We start from the raw sequence: 21,397 nt of genomic DNA, 5'->3' as shown, positions 1-21,397 counted from the left end.
CTGGTTTTTAGCTTTTTCTGGTCTTGGTTCGGTGCGCTTTCGTTGGCTGGTAGATCAGCAGCTCTGATTTGCCCGGAGAGCATCTCAGGGCAGACCCTTCCAAGTTTTCTTCTATCGCCTCTAGCGCCCTTTACAGTGTGGCCTCAATGTGCGCGTCGCTTCCTCCGTTCACATAGAGCGTAATGTCGTCCGCGTAGATTGTGTGGGACAGGTCTTTCATCTGGATTAATCTTTTTGCCACTCGTACCATCACTAGCTTAAAAAGTATGGGCGAATATGACTGCCCCTTGGGGGGTGCCCTGGCTGCCCAGCTCCTTTTCGTCTGCCTGTAATTCTCCTACCCTGAGCTCCGCTGTTCGGCCCGTCAGGGAGTCCTTGATGTATTGGTAGGATCGTTCGCCCATGTTGAGCTCCGACACTTGCCTTAGGACCGCCGCATGTGTGACCTTGTAAAAGGCGCTTTGCAGATCTAGTCCCAGTATGGCCTTGTTGTCTCTTGTCTTGTAGTCAATGATTTGATGTCTGACTTGGACCATCGTGCCTTGTGTGCTGAGGTGCTGTCGGAAGCCGATGATTGTTTCTGGATACAGCTCTCTCCCTCCTGGTACTCTTGCCACCGATTGTGTAGAACGTGCTCCAAGGCTTTGCCCACGCACGATGTTAGTGCGATTGCGCGGAGGTTGTCCGTGCTCGGTGGCTTCCCTGGCTTGGGGATGAGGATGGTCCTGGATTTTTTCCACTGTTTTGGAAGCTTGCCGCTTGTCCAGCATTTGTTGCAATATCCTGTCAGGTTCTCGATGGATTTGTCGTCGAAGTTCCTGAGGGTCTTGTTGGTGATGTGATTTGGCCCGGGCGCCGACCTGGTGTTCAGGTAGTGCAGCGCCGTCCATACCTCCTCGACTTCAATGTCCCTATCGAGGCGTTCGTTGGATCCGGCTCGGTACGGGCCGTGCTCCACCGTGGGCGTCGTCGGCACGTACTTGTCTCTCAACTTGTGCGTGACGGTTTCGGGTCCATTCTCGGCGACTTCACGGTGCAAGAGCTCGGCCAGTCTGTCTCGTTGATGTGACTTAGTCTTGGTTTCATCCATGAGGTGTTTGAGGATATTCCACGCTTTACTGTTGTGTAGCTGGCCGTCGACCGCGCCGTACATCTCGTTGCATTTTTGGTTGCTCAGGACTGCAGTGGTTTTCGATGTCTTTGTTGAGCTCGGCCACTATGTTTCGCAGTCTTCTATGAAGTCGTTGCTTTTTCCGCCTGTCTTGGGTGGCTTTTTTCGCCTCGATCAGGTGTGCCAGACTGCTATCCATGGCTTCCGTTTCCACGTCCGTTTCGATCTCTTTTGTTGCTTCTCGCGCGTTGCGTGCGATTTTATCGGTCCATTCGTCGATGTCTATTTCTTCGACGTCCACTTATTCTCGGTCCCTGATCTTCCTGAACTCCGACCAGTCGATGCACGTGCATTTTTTACGCTGCTCTTCTGGTCGGCCGGGACTGGCACCGTGATTTCCACTACAGTTAAACCTGGATGTAACGAACTTCTATGTAACGAATTCCTGGAGTGAACGAAGTTTTTCAATTCCTCATTGCCAGCCCCATTAGACTGTGTGTTTGCGACGTCTATTTCATTTCATTTCATTTATTGCATAAGGGGGGGGGGGGCGGCGTACAAGGTATAGTAAACAACGCAACAAAACTCAAATGGTACCAAGGGTAAACATTAAGACAACAATAAAAATACAGAGGGTAAAATGCAAAGCATACAGGAAAAATTACTAAGTGCAAGTAAACGTAAAGGTACAAGGGTAAACATTCAGAGAACGATGAAACAGTACTTCAAAACTATTGTAAAAACTGACAAAAGAAGAGTAAATTCAGTTAGATTGTGACATGTGAATTTTTAGTTTATTGCGGAAGGTTTGGCGGTTAATGCATGTTAACGAAGGCGGTTAACGAAGGCGTAGCGGCGGTTAACCTTGACGTAACGAATTCGCTACGCTGATGAGATATTGTTTTTTGCACTTTTCTGAAAAATCGGCTGGAGAAATGCACTAGGTTAACTAACTTCGCTCGCATCGCAAACTACCGTGCGTTTCCAGTGTGAGTGCGGTGTCGGTTCGGAGCTACGCCTGCGTCTCGGCGTGTAGTCGCGCGTCTCCACTGCTATCTGCGGTGTCACTTCGTCGGTGCACGTGCAAAAAGTCACGTGCAAAAAGTTTTTCACAAAACTCAGTCCAGTTATGTGCTTCGAAGAAACTCCAAGAGAGCTTTGGTTGCACGTGTATAGCTTCACTGGGACCCGACCAAGGAGCCAAAACAGACCTCAGCTCAAGTCCCGCACCGCGGCCTGCAGAATGATAATATTAGTTTCTGTCTGTTTACGATGTATTTTGGACACACACATATAACATGATGAATGTCTTCTCGTGAGTCACATGAGGAGCACTTGCAATATTGCAGAGTAACCATAAAACTGTCACACGCCATTGCAAAGTCTGCTAAATTAGTATTTTACCCTGCACTGGTAAACACCTTTCCAAGTTTGCGCAAAAAAAAACCGTTGCTCAGGAAGTACTGTCGTTCTTGCTGTGGTCAAAACCATGCATTACGTTCGTACAGCGAAATAGTTAAAACTAAAACATTTGTTAGATTAATAACAAAAGATTTTGTACCTCATTTGCACGAAGCAGTGCTTTGCAAAATAAAATTTTACACTGCCGTAAGTTTTTCAGTGACAAGGCGTAAATTACATCTGGGCGTAGTTGTCCCTCTGGTCGTCATACAACACAAATTCATGCAATGTAATCCAGTATTTTGTGCACGAATCATGAGAAATTTCGACGAAGTGGCGTGACGCAGCACACCACACTTAAATGTTTGACGGCCGTAGCATTATTGTACACAGACCAACAGCAATGTATATGAAAATGTGAAGTGCTTAGGTTATAACAATCTAACATGACATATTAGGGGCGTGGGACTTCTCTGAAATGCACGGAAGGTGCCAGGAAATCACGTCTCACCGTCTGGGGTCAACGAATATGCAACAAACGGCCCCATTGCATTCGATTCAGGTATTCCTAAAGAGCCTTCGAACGGGTACTCGCCGTATCGTCATCAACATCACCCACTACGCCAGCGCTTCCGCGTGCGTTTGCCGAACAGTTCGCAAGTCGCTGCGTGGCGCCTGGAAGTGTATTGAAGACATTAATTTGGTGAGTAGCTCGCGCCTGTATTTGTTGGTCTCACTTCGCGCGACATCGTGCATGCGTTGAACAGTTGCTTGCCATTCGTTGCTGCAGTGGGAACGGCGTTGCCGGGCTCGGTCTTGGACAGAGCCACCTAGACACTGACACTGCTCGTTCCTGCACATAACTACGTGTACGCCTCGAAGGCCCGTTCGTAGCTGAAGCAACGCTGCCTGCAGGATTCGCCGCTTTCTTCCGAGCAGCGCCAATATGCTGAAGCTGTTCGCCCTCAAGCGAGAGCAGCACAAGAGCCGCGAGGCGGCCAGCAATGCGGTGGCGGCGTCGCGCGTCTCTAGCGCCCGGCTGCGAATCGCCAAGGACATTAGCGACCTGAGCCTCGGCGACGGCTGCGAGATACAGTTCCCGGACCCGGACGACCTGCTCGCGTTCAAGGTGGTCATCTGTCCGGACGAGGGCTTCTACAAGGGCGGACGCTTCGAGTTCAGCTTCCGCGTGGGCCCCGACTACCCGCACGAGCCTCCTCGGGTGAGATGCGACACGGCCGTGTACCACCCCAACATCGACCTCGAAGGCAACGTGTGCCTGAATATCCTGCGCCACGAATGGAGCCCCGTGCTCAGCGTGGGCTCGCTCGTGTGCAGCCTGCTGCACCTCTTCGTGGAGCCGAATCCGGAGGACCCGCTCAACAGGGAGGCGGCCGACATGCTGGCCGCGGACAGCCAGCTCTTCGCCAGCACGGTCAAGCTGGCCATGGTTGGGGGAACGGTCGGCGACAAGCTGTTCCAGAGGTGCCTGCCCGAGGGCCGCGAGCGCTGTCTCCTTCCGTGAGGAACAAAATAAAGTAGAAGCTCCTAGCGAGATGAATTCGCTTTCGGACGCGAGCGGGGAGAGTGCGGGACGCGAGTTGACTGTCTCCTTTGCTGTGTCCATCCCAGCCGAAAAAAAAAAAAACCATTGCAAGTTCACTTGGACCCGTGCAAAATACCTTTGGGCCGACTGGAACCAACTGCACTACCTATTTATTGGTGCTTTGGGCGAGTCCAATTGGACTTCGAATGGTTTTTAACAGCAGCACTGTTTCAGCTTGAGCTTTGTCCGTTGGCGTTACAAAAAAAAATGTGTGGTCTGTGAAAGCCTGCAGACGAAACAATTCGGGTTTGTCGAAAAGGATGACTCCTCGCCTCCCTCGTGCCCATCATCATCATCATACCCATGTTCCACTAAAGCACTCATCAGAACGGGTCTTGGCGGCTCGTCCCTTTGTCCACATTTTTGGTGCAAGAAACCGGCGACCAAGGGAACTCCAGAGGTGAGCCTCACCGAGCAGATTTTGGCTCATTTTCGACCACCTTCTCAACTCTGGGGAGCAAGAATAAAGTTGTCGTTTTCACGAACCCGTCAATAATGCTGGGGGCCGCCTTAGGAAGAAGAAACAAGCCGGACCCCACCGTTGCGCACCTTTGCCGAGGTGTCATGAGGCGGAATTCCCATCGATGAAGGGCGTCATTACATGGTTTAAAGCCGAACCAGTGGTAGAAGAGCTTGAACGCAACCACTTGTGCCGCTTCTCAGCAGCTATAAACTGATTTTGAAGGACCCTATTGAGCGTTTGGATTGGACTCTACCTGTTACACTTATATATTTGGGCATGCAAAGTTGGATTTGGGGTATGCAAAAAGGGATATATATTTAATTTCATTTAAGCTTTTCTTTCTACTTCAGGTAGATTGAATTGCTGAAGGGTACTAATTATTGGGCAATTAGAGTTTTACTCATAGCGAGTTTTCATTTTATGGCCTCTGTCTTTCCAGAGATAAATTAGTATTTTGCGGGCCTCAGAAAATAGAATAAGGTATTTAGCCATGGCCAATCCCCGCTTGTGGGTACGTGTCAAAATCTTTGAAGGCATCATCATCATCATCATCATCATCATGATCTTGGACGACGCACATGAGATGCGCTTTCGCGGTCGGGTAACTCCCGGTACGATGACGTCGACTTCTGCCCCGTGAGTCTCATCGCGAGCCATATCGAAGTCCGTGACGAAGTCCGAAGTCGCTCCACTTGACTTAAAGATATGATGGGACAGGTTGTTGACTTTCTCTGCACCAAGAAGCCACAAAAATACGTGAGTTGACCGATCTTTTAAAGACTGACGGAACAAAATGATCGCTTGTGCCAGATCAACGGAGAAGTTGAAAACACGTTGGACATTGACAACCTGGAAGCAGAGATGTTTGACGCGTTTGATTTTGAAGGGAGGGTGATACCGGCAAAAGTTAAACTAGAAATGAAAGTAACCGGGGCCAGAACTCACCGGTAAGCTCTCATATCCACCAAAACCCGAGTTAGGTGAAAGATGAGAAATAATCTGGTAACACAAAAACACGAAAGCCAGTGCAGACGGGAATTGAATTATGAAGGCATACTACCTATAAAAGACAACAGTCTTGATTTATATGTCGCAGATACCCCATGCGATCCGATGGACAAATACTGCCCGAAAGAAATTGGACTGATTCTGAGTACAGTGAGACCGACACAACCAGAAACCACAGTTGACGATTTCGACATCCGTGAACTTACATCGGAAAGAATAATGTGTTGACATGCCTTGTTGAAACGAGATTTCTTACCGACAACGAGAACTGGCATGAAGCCATGCGGGCCATTCGAAGAGCGAGAGGACAAAACCGCCATGTCTTCGTTTCGTCCATGCATATTTCGGTTGCCTGGGGCAGTCATCATCATCATCAGCGCATCTACGCCCACTGTAGAGTGTACTAGAAGTTTTAGAGTGGCCCGACCGGCCGCCCGGGGAGGTGCTCGTTTCGCGCAGAAAATAGCGGCGGCGCTGTAGTCAACGGCCATTGAAAGCGAAATCGGCGGCCTACCGCGCGGCCGGCCGGGCCAGGAAACGCTGTACGCGCGGAGCGTTGGAAATTTGTTTTGCGGGTCGTCCAATTGCTGAAATGTACTGTAGGTACAGTGGACTGTGGGTACCGAAATGAAAAATAAACGCTGCAGCTCATTTTGCGTTAGTTTTGCCTTTCCCGCTCGACAACAATGAAAATTACGGATTTTCCTTCGGTGCAGCATTCGTAAAGGATTGGAAATAAAGTAATTGCAGCGACATTTTCGCTATTCCAATTTCCCATGAAAAAGTCTTTTGCGTTGAATTGCCTAATATGAACCAGTTCATGATTGCTTTATGATTGTGTCCTTATTGTGCTGCTTGAGGGACATGACATGAAAAAATATGAGGACTGGGATGATAGCTTCTCAGAAGAATTTCTTAGTTATTGTCTTGCCATTTACGCTCGGACTGCAGTTATGTTGTTTAATATCATAAGTTGCGTTTGTTTTTTATTGCGTCAGTTGTTATTATAGCAGTATTTAAGCAGTGGCCCGCTTGGTATAATTACGGGTCACCGTGGTGGCCGAACAGAAAATGACACGCGCAAGCGAGATATCTTTTTAATTAAAAAGGGGTTAGCCCAGTGGTTGGCTCAGTTGTCCCAATGACCGTCTTTCATAGAACTATTCTCGCAAAGTTTTATTAATCGCACCACCTTTCACCTGATTCGATCAAGAAAGGAGTTGAATCAAATTAACACAAATTTATTTCACAAGTATGCTGAGGGTACAATTACATGCACATAAAACAAATGCAAAACATAGATCAGAAAATATATTGACCCCGACAAAAATGAAATATAACACGTCTGCTACAGAGGTAAAGTTTCAAGAACGCTAACATGGAAGTTCAAATAAACGGAACTTGAACAAAATACCCATTTTATTTTATTTTTCGATAGCCCAGCAAATGAAATGTAACGCGGGAAATCATGCACAAAGTCTACACATGTAAACGTTTAGGAATAACGCTAACATGGAGATTTAAATTGACATTTTTGGCCAACGCATTTTCATAACTCGCCCTCGATCATTAGCGACGGGTAAATTTAAGGTGTTGCTCCCACCTTCGCATGTAATCACGGAACTTGTTTAAACATTTTATGTAGAAATGAATCCGTGTCACAATGTATACAGAACCAAACCAAATGTGCTGTCAAGGTCTCACGTGCTGGTCGCAACCAACGCCGTTAAGGTGTTTGTTGTGAATAAGGGCTGCAGCACATCCATAACGCTGTCATGGTGGAGCCCCTTGTTGCTGAAGCGACTGGTAAAAACGTCCTAGAGATCGCTAATAAACTTTAAAAAATGCGCAGAAGGATTCAAAAGTACCCCCCAATTACAAGAGGTAGTAAACACAGCGGCATCGTCCCCTGGCATGCAGGATTGGCCCTGCAGACTTGGCACTTCTTTTTCAGTGCACACTTCCTTACCAAGTGCCTGCATGAGACATAGCAGGTTAATAAAATAAGAAAGCCCACTAACAACAGTACAAGCATCAACGGTAGGGTATCCCAGAAGAAGGATTTTGGTATTTTCGTTCCAAATAGGAACGTAAAAACACACTAAACTTTTTGCAGCATAGAATGTGCGCCCCGCCGCTTTTGCTTCATGCGCAGAGTCAAGAAGGGGAAGGGAAGAACATTCCTGGTGCCTGTCCGTCAAATTCTTTCCTCTTTAACTCGAACTCTGTTATATCTCAAAATATCTTCTCGAAACTTTTTCTCACCGTGTGTTTACCTCCCATAGGCACTATGCATTTGCCCGCTTTATCTCCAAACGTTTTTTCGGAGGACCACGGATGTCTCGATATACTGGCAGAGAGGACACAAGGCAAGGTCCGCTGCAGGCAGCTGATAAGGTCCCCGTTCGAATGATTACTCCCACTACTCACCGAACGCGGTCGTGAAGTGCAAGTTTGCGCGCACTACGCGTCCCCGTTACCGGAATGCTGTCTGGCGCGTACATCATTGAGGTAGCTGTGGACGACGCAGGTGATCATAAGGATGCAGGTGATCATAAGGACCATAAGCCTCCAGAAGTGCCTACAACGGCAGAAACAGCATACACGCTGCGTCTGCGTTGTAACAAGGTAGAATGTAGCGGTGGCGGCCACCAATTCATGCGATGCATTGAGAAGCTCGGGTACGTTTTTCATGGATGCAGATATGAACGCGAAACAGCTGAGCGCAACACAGTTCTTTCTTCTGCAATAATAAAGTTTCTTTTTCCTGCGAGTTAGTTTGCCTTTATTACGAAATCTCCCCTGTGCAATAGCGCTTTTGTTGTTTTAGGGGCGAAGCTCCTTAAGGCGTGGGTCTGTCCATCCTCGACGTATGTATGTAGCCACCTCTAGTTTACTTCTTGGATTGTTTACTAGATGGCGTGGCTACCTCTAGTTTAGTTCTTGTATTGTTTACTAGATGGCGGTACTTGTATATGATGAAAAGATGCGTTTGGATTGTTTACTAGATGGCGTGGCTACCTCTAGTTTAGTTCTTGGATTGTTTACTAGATGGCGGGGAGCGTTGTAATAAAATCCGTTCGCTGTTGGCGCGCGCTCGGAGTCGCCTCGGATGGATAAGGCTGCAGATGTGCGAGCCCGCGAGGCAGAAGCGCTCCGTGAAGCTGCGCGACGCCGCCGCCAAGATCCTGCCGTACGAGAGCGGGAGGCCGAAGCGTGTCGTCTGGCTGCGCGACGACGCCGCCAAGATCCCAGCGTTCGAGAACGAGAGGCCCAAGCGTCACGGCAACGGCGCGAGGACCCTGCCGTACGCGAAGCGGCACGGCTGCGGCGCGAAGAGGATCTCCAAAACGTCAGAGAACGGGAAGCGGCGAGAAAGCGCGCGTATCGGCAGGCAGACCCCGATGCAGTGAGAGCTCGTGAGGCGTCGGCAAAACGCATCAGGCGAGCTCAGCCCCAAGGTGCCGACGCGCGGTTTAAGCGAGACTTTCTAGACGTTACGTTCGGACACAGATGTAGTGGGCGAACTTTCACTGAAGAGTCACGGTTTTACCGATGATTTCCCCTCAGGAGCTTCGCCCACTCATCATCATTCACCCCGTCGATATGCTGTGAATTTTTTTCGCTTTTATCCTCCATCACAAAAGCAGCCGCCGTGGCCGGGAATCAAACCTGCGCCTTTGGTCAGCTAATCTCTAATATCTAGATTAGAGCTTCCTAATCTCTACTAATATGTTCTTAACACGTATTTGTTCCCTGACCCACTCCGCTCTCTTCTTGTCCCTTAATGTTACACCTATTTTTACGCTCCATTGGCCGCTGAGTCATATGCACCCCACCCCATTCTGATCCTTTTAATTATCTCTGCCTCATGGTTGGGATCTGGGGTCACAACTTTGCCTAAGTAGATATATTCGCTCGGGACAGCACAGCGGGTTGAGATAGGTGGCGAGGCAGTGGAAGTGGTAAGCGAATATATCTACTTAGGCCTGGTGCAGTGAATCACATTAAATATCTCAAAGGTCGTGACGAAAGCGCAAAAAAGCTGCCCTCCCCGAAGAAAATAAGAGACTTTTTCATCGTGCAGCGCGACTCATTCAAGAAACAAGCGGCACCAGAGGATGCGGCTCCTCAAGATAGATAGAAAACACCGAGTGCTCGACAGCGCAAGGACAGCCGAGAGGTTAAAGCGAAGCAGAAGACAAAGGGAGACATGACCTTTGATTCCAATCAAACGAAGAAAGCGAACTTCTGCGAGGAGCAGAAAGACATGCTGGCCAACAAAGCGCTTTGGACTCACAAGCAGTTGTAAATTCGTCGGTTAGCGGACTCTCGTCTATACACAAAAGTTTCAGCGGCTGCAAAGTCAGGTAACGGGTTTACGATTCGGCACCGTAATAAGCACCGTTATCATCGGTGGAAGCAGAAGCGGCGATGCTCCCGACATGGTTGCCTCTACGGACATAAATGACATCGCTCGTCAGCTGGACTGCTTTCCCGTTCTAGACTGTAAACACACCGTTAAACTTTAGCCGTTTTCGCGCGGGGGGAACATGTTGAAAAAGATGACGCCTCGCCTCCCTCGTGCTCATCATCATCCTCATAATCATGTTCCATTAAAGAACTCACCAGAACGGGTTTTGGGCGGCTCGTCCCTTTTTCCACAGGGCCTGCCAGTCTAGACAACTTTTAGTTCCGAAATCCGTCGTAGTTGCAACAGCCGGGTCTTCGATGAAGGGAGAGATGGGCGGCAGAACAAGAGCGTCACTTCCGAACAAGAGGAACTGCGTCGCCAAACCCGCCGCGCCGCTACGTGCCAAGAACTTTTCAGGACACCATCATCATCATCATCACTCGAGAACGGATGTAACGACTTCGGTCCAATCCCGAAAATCGCGCCGGTGAAGGCGAAACGTCAGTGAGTTGAAGAATATTCGGAGTTAAAGCTCGCATGCATTGTACATGCTTCAATGACCAAGTGTTCAGTGGTCTTTGCGGGGCTAGCGACGACAGCAAGCAGAAAACTTGACCGATTCTTAAAGCATAACCACGCGTAAGCTTAGCCGAGCCAAGAGTAAGCCAGGTGGAGCCGCCAGCTCCGCTATTTCTCCAGCCTTGCACCACTTGAGCATGGTTCGCCATTTTTTTGCGGTTTGGATGGTTCGTTGGGAAGGGAGCGAAATCGTTATATTCGCGCGTGAAAGTTAATTACTCACATTTTTTTGAAGTCCCCCTTCCGGCGTTTCCGCTCTATATATGCTTGAAAAAAATGACTGTTTGCTAATGGCAGCCTGTAGTTCAAACTTGATTCACTTCATGGATGTTGGGTTCACGTCCCCGTGTTAACTCAGCTGCGTTGGCAGCACCGTCGCACTCGCAGGTAGCCCGAAACTGCCAAGCCGTGCGGTGCTAATTGGGTGAGGCGAGTTGCCGTGCTGCATAGAACAAAATGCTGCTGCACTCGGGGATTCAGAGCAAAACTCGTATCAAGCGCACAATAGCAGCCATGCGCAGTGTCTCGATCACACCAAGGAGAAACACGGGGCGCTTGGCATTAGCTACCATCAGAGCTGTGCAGCGGCCCAGCGGGGAACCAGCGTCCTTCGTGCGACTCCAGAGTACGTAGCATTGTCGTGCGCAGAGGCGCGTTCACATCGGCTTTGTTATTGCTTACCAATTACGCAGTTAAAATTACCTCAAACCAGAGTTGTTTTTTTTTTTGCACCAGTGTGTCCGTGCAGTAGAGAGGCATCGACCGATACCAGCTGATCCAGAGGTACGCCTTTTTTGCCGAATTTTGGGACTTATTCCACCGCCGACGTGCCAAGGACAGCTAAGCCTAGGCGTGCTTCGCGAGCGCTAGGCCTAACACCGTCACGCCGGCAGCCGTCTGTCGTACTCCTCTGCGGCAGCCGCTCGTCAGCTCCGAGATGGAGGAGTCCGCTCTGACAACAACGATCGTGGACAACCACATGGGCGTTCAAGTTTAAAAAGAAAAGATATCACCTGAGGAATACCCCAACGAAGCCGAGTGGATTCTCGCGGGGGAGCGCAGGTCGACGCTACGCCAACGGACCCCCGACAGCGTCTAGTCCGACGGACCCGGCGGGAGTCAAGCAAGCCCGAAATCGAAATTCAACAAGAACGCCTGACGATCGGTCATCAAGGCTGCACGCATACCAGCCATGCCGCTGGAAGAGAGAAGTATTGTCGTTAGACCCAGAGGGGGACTGGACGTCGTCAAGGCCGGCACCACTACCGTCGCCGCGGCCATACTCGCCGCGGCAATGATCACGAGCGAGAAAGGCGCCGCGGACAACATATGCCCGAACACGCAGCAGAACATCATGGTCGTCAGTACACCGAACGAAGAGAAGGCCGCAAGGTACGCTGAAATCCAGGAAATTTCTATTCAGGGCTAACTTATAAAGGCAGCACATATCGCACAACACCTTATGACGCTGTACAGGGCGTCGTCAGAAGCATCCCCTTCGACGCGAGCGCTGACGACCTGTATAGGAACATCGTCAACGAGAGGAACCCGCTAGCAGTGGCCACCATGATCATCGCGTTCCAGGGACCCAAGGTACCGAACTTCATCCAATGCGGAGACACCCTGATACGGTGTCATCCTACAGGAAACATCTACGGTTGCCTGCCAGCAGTGCGGAGCAGTGGGACACCGCAAGGACATGTGCCCGACCTCCACAATCAAGACGTGCCTGGCTTGCGGGCTCGCTAACCTCAAAGAAGACCATGGCTGTACCCCAAAATGTAAGCTGTCTTGGGGTGGACACCAGACCGGAGACCGAATGCGAAAGGCGAAATACAAGATCTACGCAGTGCGCAAGCGACAATGGGAGCGTCGACAGGCCGAACGCCAGCTGCGGTGGGAGAGCGATTTCCCGCCACTCGAAAAGCCGACAGGTGCGCGAAAGTCAAAGACCCCATAGAAGAGCCGCACGCCAAACTCCTGAGACAGCAGCAGCTGCAAGAGAAGCATCAGCAGAAAAAAGGTCACCATCACGTGATCTAGGGAGCTGGGCCGATGGAGCGAAAGGGAGCAACATAAAGAGCGCGCAGAAAGCAACGGAAGCCAACAAGAACGACGGCATGAACAAAATGCGAGAGGCCAACAAGACCCTGAGGAAAGAGAACGCGGCGCTGCGAACGGCCATCAACAACCTTACAAGAGAGATCGCCGTGACCGTAAGCTGCTGCTATGCAACAACGATCCTCCGCAGAGACCAACGCCAAGCACAAGCAAGACGGACGAAACAACCACGAACAACCAGGAGACAGCCGTAAAGGAACCGGCACCGAAGAAGCGAGCCCTCGAGGCCACGCGAAAGCAAAAAGAAAATGATCGCATCGGCAACCTCGCAGCCCAATTTGAAGCAAGATTCACCAAACTTGAAGAGCTAATCACGGCGAACATCGCAGCAGTGACATTCTTGGAATCTCTTTCTTCGCTCCCTGCCAGCAGGGATTGCGAAAACGTTACTCATGCGAAACCCAGCTTCTGTATTTCACCAATGACATAGCATCAGCTTTAGATCGCGGCTCACTTCTACACTGCATTTTTCTTGACTTTCAAAATGCTTTCGACCCAGTATCTCATCAATTACATCTCCTGAAAATTAGCACGATAAACATTCAGCCAAACATATTTAAGCGGATTGAATGCTTTTTGACTATTCGCCCTCAGTAGGTAACATCTAATGACTGTGACTCACCTCTTTCTGAAGTAACATCTGGCGTCCCACAAGGTTCCTTTCTAGGCCCTTTACTTTTCCTGATATATATTAATGACCTGCCGACAGTATTACCTCTTCTACAAGACTATTTGAAGATGATTGTGTCCTCCTTCACCGCGAAATAACGAACGAATCAGATAACACACTCCTAGAAGCTGACCTTGAGACTGTCTCACCCTGGTGCAATAAATGGCTCATGACTCTCAACTTTAACGAATTTAAGTGCACGACAATAACCCGGCGATCTGTTTTTACCGCTTGTACTTCTACCATTAATGCAGTCCCCCTCCAGCATGTCCCTTCTTATAAGTACTTCGGCGTTTACATGAACAATAAACTATCTTGGCACGCACACGTTGCCTACATCTACAAAAATGCTAATAGAACACTGGGGTGCTTGCGCCGCAGTTTTTCTTATGCTACGCTGTCCCTCAAAGTTCACTATACCGTTCACTAATGCGCCCAAAATTTGTGCACGCTTCTGCTATACGGGATCCCCGGCAGCACACGCTAATTACGTTATATTCCGTCCAAAACCACTCAGCTGTTTTTATTTGTTCTAATTACACGCATACTGCGAGGATATATCCCAAATGAAATCTAACTTTGAAGTACCAGATTTAACTGCGCAGAGGAAATTGGCGCGACTTTACTTGATCAATGAGGCAAGACCTTACTTCACAACCATCGTACCAGTCATCACGTATTGATCACCAGCATAAGGTTACCATGCTTTTTGCCGGAGGAAAATATTTTCAGTTGCATTTTTACAAAGAAAGAACCTGTGCTGAATGGAACTACCCAACCTCTTCCATTGTAACCATTCAAGACCATTAATTGTTTTGAACTGCAATTACTCAGCACTTTTGTAATCACCAGCAGTGTTCATTTTCTGTTGTGTTCTGTTTGCTTTGTACATAACCGTTTTTGTAGTTTATTTCTATTGTTCTTGTTCTTTTTGTTTAGTCCTTTTTTCTTGTCTTTTATTTGCTTTTTCGTCTTTGCGTGCTATAAAATGCCGTTACCCAACCCCCTGTATAACGCCCTACGGGCCTTGAGGATATTTTAATAAATAAATAAATAAATAAATAAATAAATAAATGGTGGTGGTAAAAAACATTTTTTTATTGAGCAGCCAAGGGAGCTGGAAAGGGACGTGGTCAGCCTCCTACGTCCAGGAGGCCGCGAGCCTGCGCCGAATCCAGGGATCGTTGCACCAGGGCGATTTGATGCTCCGGCGCTGAGCTGGTCAGCGAAGACTCCCACTGCTCAAGAGAGGGGGAGTGAATGGGGTGGGGGTGGTGGGGACATGAATACACAACGTGGTAGGTTGTGAGAGGGATGTCACATTATGGGCAGTTGTGGGGGAAAATGGACGGAGATATGTGGGAGAGGATAGTGTGGTTGTAGAAGGTTTCTGTTTGTAGACGCCGATATATGTGAGCTTGGTGGTTGGAGAGACTGTGGTGTGGAGGAGGGTATGTTCTTCTGATGTGTGTGTAGTGCGCGAGGAGGGAGCTGTAGGTAGAGTCCAGCGGAGTTTGGATTTCATGGTCAGAGATGAGGCGCCCGGCGGTGTCGGTCCTTGCGGTTGGGAGTGCCCGGGTAAGGAGATCGTGGGCTGCGGCATGAGCCGCCTCATTCCCGGCAAGGTCAGCATGGCCTGGGGTCCAGACGATAGAAATTGCAATGTCCTCGGGAAGGTGTTGGAGCACAGGGAGGGCCTGGGGTGTTGCAAGGCCAGCTTGATACAGCCGACAGGCTTGTTGGGAGTCCGTAATGATGGTCAAGTATGGTTGATGCTGGTGTGTGGTAGTTGCATGGGCGATGGCAAGCGGTTCGGCTGAGGTGACCGGCAGATTTCGATAGGTGACGGCTGTGGCCAGATGTCCGTTCGAGTCCACAGTAACTAGGGTGGTGCGCGTGCGGTCGGGAGTTATAGCAATATCCGTATATCGGGTTTGAGAGTCGGCGCCGTACCGTTTATCAAGCATCTTCACCCGGGCGTCGCGACGTCCTCGATTGAAGGATGAGTGCATGTGTTTGGGTACCGGGCTAACCTTCAGGCGTTGACGAATGGACAGGGGGATGCGTTGGAGTTCGTGTTGAGGGGAAGGGGAGGGCCGGCCAATGTTTTGGAGAACGCGTCTACCTGAGGGAGTGAGGGCGAGGCGATGGAGGTGGGACGTCCGCTGTGCTTCTAGTAGTTCGCTGAGCGTGTTGTGCAGGCCGAGGTGAAGCAGACGCGCATTGGAAGTATAAGTTGGGAGTCCAAGGGCAGCTTTGTACGTTTTCCGTATTAGAGCATCCAGCTTGTTGATTTCCTGTGGTTTTAGGTTGACAAAAGGAGTTCCGTAGGTTATACGGCTGACCAGCAGTGCTTGGACCAAGCGGCAGGTGTCTTGTTCTTTGAGGCCGTGAGTGGATCCTCTTATTCGTCGTATTAGGTGAGTGAGCTGTGTGACCGTTTTCTGTAGCTGCGGCAGGAGGGTGGCGCCGGAACCATCGTAGTGGATAGGCACACCCAATATACGGAGAGTGGGGACTTGGGGAATAGGTGAGCCCTGGATGGTAACTTGCGGATCGGGAGTAGCCACAGCAGGCCGACCTCGCGTGCGGGCGCGAAGGACTAGGAGAGCCGATTTGTTAGGTTCGCATGTCAAACCTCTGGGCGAGAGATAGTCGATAGTTGTGTCGATCGCTTGTTGGAGAGCGTCTTGTTGTGCGCCGCTGGAGCCCTGCGTTGTCCAAATGGTCAAATCGTCCGCGTAAAGAGCGTGCTGGAGACCGGGGATAGCTTGTAGGCGACTCGGAAGGTGAAGGAGGGCAATATTAAATAACAATGGCGAAATAACGGAGCCTTGTGGGGTGCCCTTGGGCGGAGTGTGGAAGATGGGGGATCGAATGGGCCCAAGTCGCAGTGTTGCGGTCCGGTTTCGGAGAAAAGCTTTTACGAAGTGGAAAGTCTTGATGCCGCAATTGGTCGTGTTGAGGTTTTCCAAAATGGCTTGATGTGTAACGTTATCGAACGCTCCCTTGACGTCAAGTGTAAAGATGGCCTTAGGAGTGGCTCTGCTCAGATGATCTAGGACCTGTTCCTTGAGCAGAATTAGTACGTCTTGCGTACAGAGATGCTGTCGAAACCCGAACATTGTTAATGGATACAGATTGTGATCTTCCAAGTACGTAGATAAACGTTGATGGACCAGGTGTTCGAAAAGTTTCCCGAGGCAGGACGTCAGGGAGATGTGCCGAAGGGTCGTGGGGGAGACGGGCTTGTTTGGCTTTGGGATTAGAGTGATGTCCGAATATTTCCATTGTTCAGGTAAGGTGCCTTCAACCCAGTGGCGGTTGTACAGGTCCAGCAGCGCCTGCAGGGTGTCTTCGTCCAGGTTTCGGAGAATGCGATATGTTATCTGATCTTTGCCTGGTGCAGTATTGCGTTTCGAGCGGGCAAGTACAGCATGGAGCTCGGCGAGGATAAAAGGTGCGTCCAACTCATAATTTGCCTGGCCGGTGTAATGTGTTTCCGGGTAGGTCGGATAAGAGGCTGGGTCTCCAAAAAGGTGGAGTTGGATAGATCTCAGGAGGTCTTGAGAAGACAGCGAGCTGTTCCGAATCAACTGGTGTATTTTATGGTTTGTTTGTCGCCTGGTAGTGGTGTCGTTGAGGAGGGACCGAAGCAGATGCCAGGTTTTCTTCGTGTGCAGAGTGCCTTGGAGCTTGTCGCAAAAAGAGTGCCAATTCTGTCGTTGAAGATCAGCAGCGTAGGTCTGTGCTAGCTGTGTTAGAAGGGCTATGCGTTTTTCAAGGAACGATTGTGTTTCTGGCGTTTCCAACGTTTTGACAGGCTTCGTCGAGCTTCCCAGATGTGCATAAGGTGGGGGTCCGCGGCTGGTGTACTGTCAGTGAGTGCGATTTCTTGGGTGTGCTTACTGACCCGCTTTTCAAGCTCCAGTGTCCATTCGTCAAGATTTTGATCTATGGGTGGTAGAGGAGTGACGTCATCTCGAAACGCGGACCAATTGGTTAGGCGGGCAGTGCCCTTCCGAGGAGACTTCTTCGAGGTCGGAATTCGGATGGAGATGATCTGATGGTCGCTGCCGAGAGTTTCATCCAAGCATGACCACGTGATATTTCGAATGTTTTTTGTAAATGTCAAATCGGGTGTGGTGTCACGCGTGACACTGTTACCGGTCCGGGTGGCGACTGTAAGGTCATTTTGCAGGACTAACTGATGATTTTGGGTGGCGCGTAACAGAGCCGTACCCTTCTTCGAAGCGCGCATGTATCCCCAAGCCGTATGCGGGGCATTAAAATCACCAAGGAGAAGCAGCGGGTTGTCATTGGCCTTGAGTGTAGCTTCATGCAAGAGCGCCTCGATGGTGTGAAGACTGCTGGTGGGAGGGCTGTAGATATTTAGTACATACATGCTGGGTTGCGATGGGCGGGTGGAGATGACTTCAACGAAGGTATTAGGAATGGTCTGGCTGAGCTGGTGTGCTTGGGCTGGGTGGGAATTCAGTACAAGGATGGCTGTGCGGTTTTGCGGGTCCTGGGTGAAGGCGTTGTATTGTGCCAAGCGAGGGGCAGGAGTATTTGCTTCTTGAAGAGCGATGACATCTGGCAGGTCCTGTTGGGTAAGGAGGGCTAGCTGGTGTCGCTTACTACTGAGAGATCGACAATTCCATTGATATACGACGAGGAAGGCCTCCGGTGCGCTAGTCATGATAGGGGTGATGCTTGAGCTTCTTGGTCGGGTGGGAGGACGCCAGGGTGTCATGTATGCCCTGGATAGCCTGTTCTAACTTGTTCTGTCGGTCAGTGAGCGCCTGAATGCCAGAGCATAAGGGGGCCAGACTCTCTTTGGGCGTCCATGAGTTGCTTTAAGACATCGACTAGCTTGCTGTCGATGGTGGCGTTTATCTGGTTGGATGTGGGCACGACTGGTGCGACAGGTGTGGGGAGAGGGGACGCAACGAGGGCCTCAATCTTCTTGGTTAGAGTGTCAAGTTGTGTTTGAAAACGTTGTTGTTCTTTGAGTTCCCTTAGCACTGATTCGTAAGTAGGGGGGACAGGGGGGAGAGGTTGTGAGGGGTGGGAGGGGATTGGGTTGGGAGCAGTGGGAGTGTTGCGAAGTGCGGCTGACCAGCTCACCTGTGTTTGAAGATTATGATGGGACTTGGAGCGGGTTTCCGTCGGTGGGGTATGTAGCTCCGGGAAATCTTCAGTACAGTAGGCCGGAAGAGGTTGGTGGCTGGGCTGGCTGCGAGGCTTGCGTGGAGTTGGGGTGGGAAGCAGGCGCTTGGGACAGTCCTTGTGGGCCGTGAGGTGAGGGCCTTCACACAACTTGCAGCGTGGAACGCAGGGGTGATCCGGAGGGGGGTTGGAGATGCCGCAAGCCGGGCAGCGTGGCTGGTCAGGTTGGGGGCACACGTCATGACGGTGGCCGATGTCGCCACAACACTTACAAGTTTGGACGGCACGACGATAGGGGCGGCAACGCACTAGTTCGCAGTCAAATTTAATGTAGTATGGTACGCGTGGCCCGTTGAAGGTGAGCAGTGCAGATCTTGTGTTACCCATCATCCGGGCGTGAATCAAATACGGGCGGTTGGTAGCCGTGAGTTCGAGCAGCTGCTCATTCGTGGTGTTCTCCTGGATGCCATGAATAACGCCCCTGGAGGTACCGGGTGGTGGCTTCATGTAGGCGGAAACGGCGTAGTCGGTTCCCCGAAGGGTTATAGTGGCGAGTTGGGATAGTCGATCGGCCAGGTAAGGATCCGGAGTGCCGGCGACAATGAGGTTGGGTCCGGGCTGGGCTTGGAGAGTGACTTCCTTGCGGAATTGCAGGTCTGACATGTGGCTGGCGGTTGCCAGGCTGCGAGCCAATTCTGAGGTGGGCCTGTCACTGACTCGGAGACCACCATGGGGGCGGAAAACCGTGACGTGGTAGGTTTGGGGGAACCGCGGAGGGGGTATTGGGCGGGCAGATGCAGGGCGCTTCGTGGCATTGGAAGGAAGTACCTCGTTGTGAGTCAAGGATGGCCGCTGCCGCGATTTGATGACTTGTATCCACGGATTTTGGGGTGGCACGGTACGACCACTAAGGGGGTCGAAGTCCATTGCTGCGGCCTGGTTGTTCGCAGGGTTGGAGGCTTCCTGGTCGGTTGGTTGTGGTGGTGCGATTACGCCAGGAGTAAGCGCTGTAGCCATTCTAGGAGAAACATTCGTCGGCGGTTGGGGAGACGTGGCAGCAGGCACGCAGAGGAGCGTGCTCTCCGACAGCGGGGCGGCGGGGAGGCAGCCGCTCGCGCCAGGCCTGGAAAGTAGGCCTAGTTGCGGCGCCGGCGTGGTCGAACTGGAGGGGTGGCTTGTTGATGCTCCCGTCGGTCGGAAATGGGCTCACAGGGTGTCAATCGAGTCCGGATGACTTCCGACGACCAGTAGAGGTGCTGGTTAGGTCGGGATCATCGATAGATCGCAGGCAGGGCGTTGGAAACGGGAGTCGAAACAAGGCTCGAGCGCCTGTGTCGGCCCCCTGGCGGATAAATAAATAAATAAATAAATAAATAAATAAATAAATCAATAAATAAATAAACAAACAAACAAATAAATAAATAAATAAATAAATAAATAAATAAATAAATAAATAAATAAATAAATAAGAATGAGGAGAGAGAGAACAAGTTTATTTTGTGCCCGGTGGGGAACGGAAGAGGTTGGAGATCTTCCTCGGTCCTCTTCCCCCTTTTAGGCGGCAGCCAGGAGTCCTTGGACCCCGGCGGCGTCTTCAGCGATCCGGACGAGAGGAAACTTTATTAACATAAGGATGGTGACTCGGCCTAAGTGGGGGTGGGTGTCTAGGGTGGTGTCAAGGAAGCCGGGACAAGTTTTCACATTCGCAGACGGACGCCCGATGGACATAGATGGATGTACGGAGATGGACATAAATAAATAAATAAATAACACCAGCACCAGAACACACAGATGGATAGACTGGAATGCCTTCCAAGACGCCAGAAACCAGAAGAGAGGCGGTGACGACGAAATCGAAGACGCCGACTCGTGGACGGCCGAAATCACGACGAGCGTACGCGAAACGACCAAAGGAATTGAAACGGATGCGGAGATCGACAAAATAGATGGCCGACTAGCGCATCTTATAGAAGCCAAACAGTCGGCACTCAATCGATGGAAGAAAGAATGGGTCAACGGCAGATTCAGAAAGAAGGTGGCGGAGCTCAACCGAGAAATCGAGGATAACTGCCGCGCGCTATGCGCGCAACAATGGAACGAGATCTGCCACATGGCTGACAGACAGATGCACAGCAGGAGGACGTGGAACCTGCTGTGGAACCTGTTCTACGAAGCCAAGACCAAGTCACCCCAAAGGGACAGACTCGCCAAGTTCGTACATCGGTCGGTCTGGGAGCAACGCGCCGACGAAGTCATCAGGCGCATCAACGACAAATACCTGCCAACTGTACCCACCGAACAACACGCGCCGTACCTCGGCCTACCCAACGCGAAGCTCAATCAGGGCATCGACGTCGAGGAGGTCCGCGCGGCCCTGCATGACCTCAACAGTCGGTCGGTGGGTGGCCCGGACCTCGTCACAAACAAGGCGCTCAAGAACTTTGATGACGGCTCGATTGAGAACCTAGCAATATACTTCAACAGGTGCTGGAGAGTTGGCGCGCTGCCAAAGCAGTGGAAGACCGCCAAGACTATCCTGACCCCCAAGCCGGTAGAGTCACCGGACACGGACAACCTCCGGCCCATCTCGCTCATGTCATGCGTGGGCAAGGTGCTGGAGAGCGTCCTTCTAAACAGGTGGCAAGACTACCTAGAACGAGAAGGGCTGTACCCGGCCACTGTGATCGGCTTCGGACAGCACCTGAGCACGGAGGATGCGATGCTGCAGCTCAAACACCAAATCATCGACGGAAGCGGCAGCAACCGCGACAACAAGGCAATCCTGGGGCTCGGCTTGCAGAGCGCCTTCAACAAGGTGAAATACTCGGTGATCCTGTCCCAAGTTTCCAAGC

The 21,397-nt window shown here is 50.8% G+C and overlaps 1 pseudogene across 1 annotated transcript; it reads left to right on the top strand.

The window, feature by feature from the left end:
* Positions 1 to 3,141: 3,141 nt before the first annotated feature.
* Positions 3,142 to 4,052, top strand: LOC144139410 (NEDD8-conjugating enzyme Ubc12 pseudogene; annotated as a pseudogene). Its single transcript, XR_013316194.1, has 2 exons — positions 3,142 to 3,215; positions 3,303 to 4,052. The product of XR_013316194.1 is annotated as an NEDD8-conjugating enzyme Ubc12 pseudogene (transcript).
* Positions 4,053 to 21,397: the final 17,345 nt, after the last annotated feature.

Source organism: Haemaphysalis longicornis, unplaced genomic scaffold (assembly GCF_048455015.1).
Source record: "Haemaphysalis longicornis isolate Haplotype H1 unplaced genomic scaffold, Haemaphysalis longicornis Haplotype H1 scaffold_5, whole genome shotgun sequence".
NCBI classification, from domain to species: Eukaryota; Metazoa; Arthropoda; class Arachnida; order Ixodida; family Ixodidae; genus Haemaphysalis; species Haemaphysalis longicornis.
The sequence above is the reverse complement of the archived record's forward strand: the minus strand, read 5'-3'. Positions and strand labels throughout refer to the sequence as shown.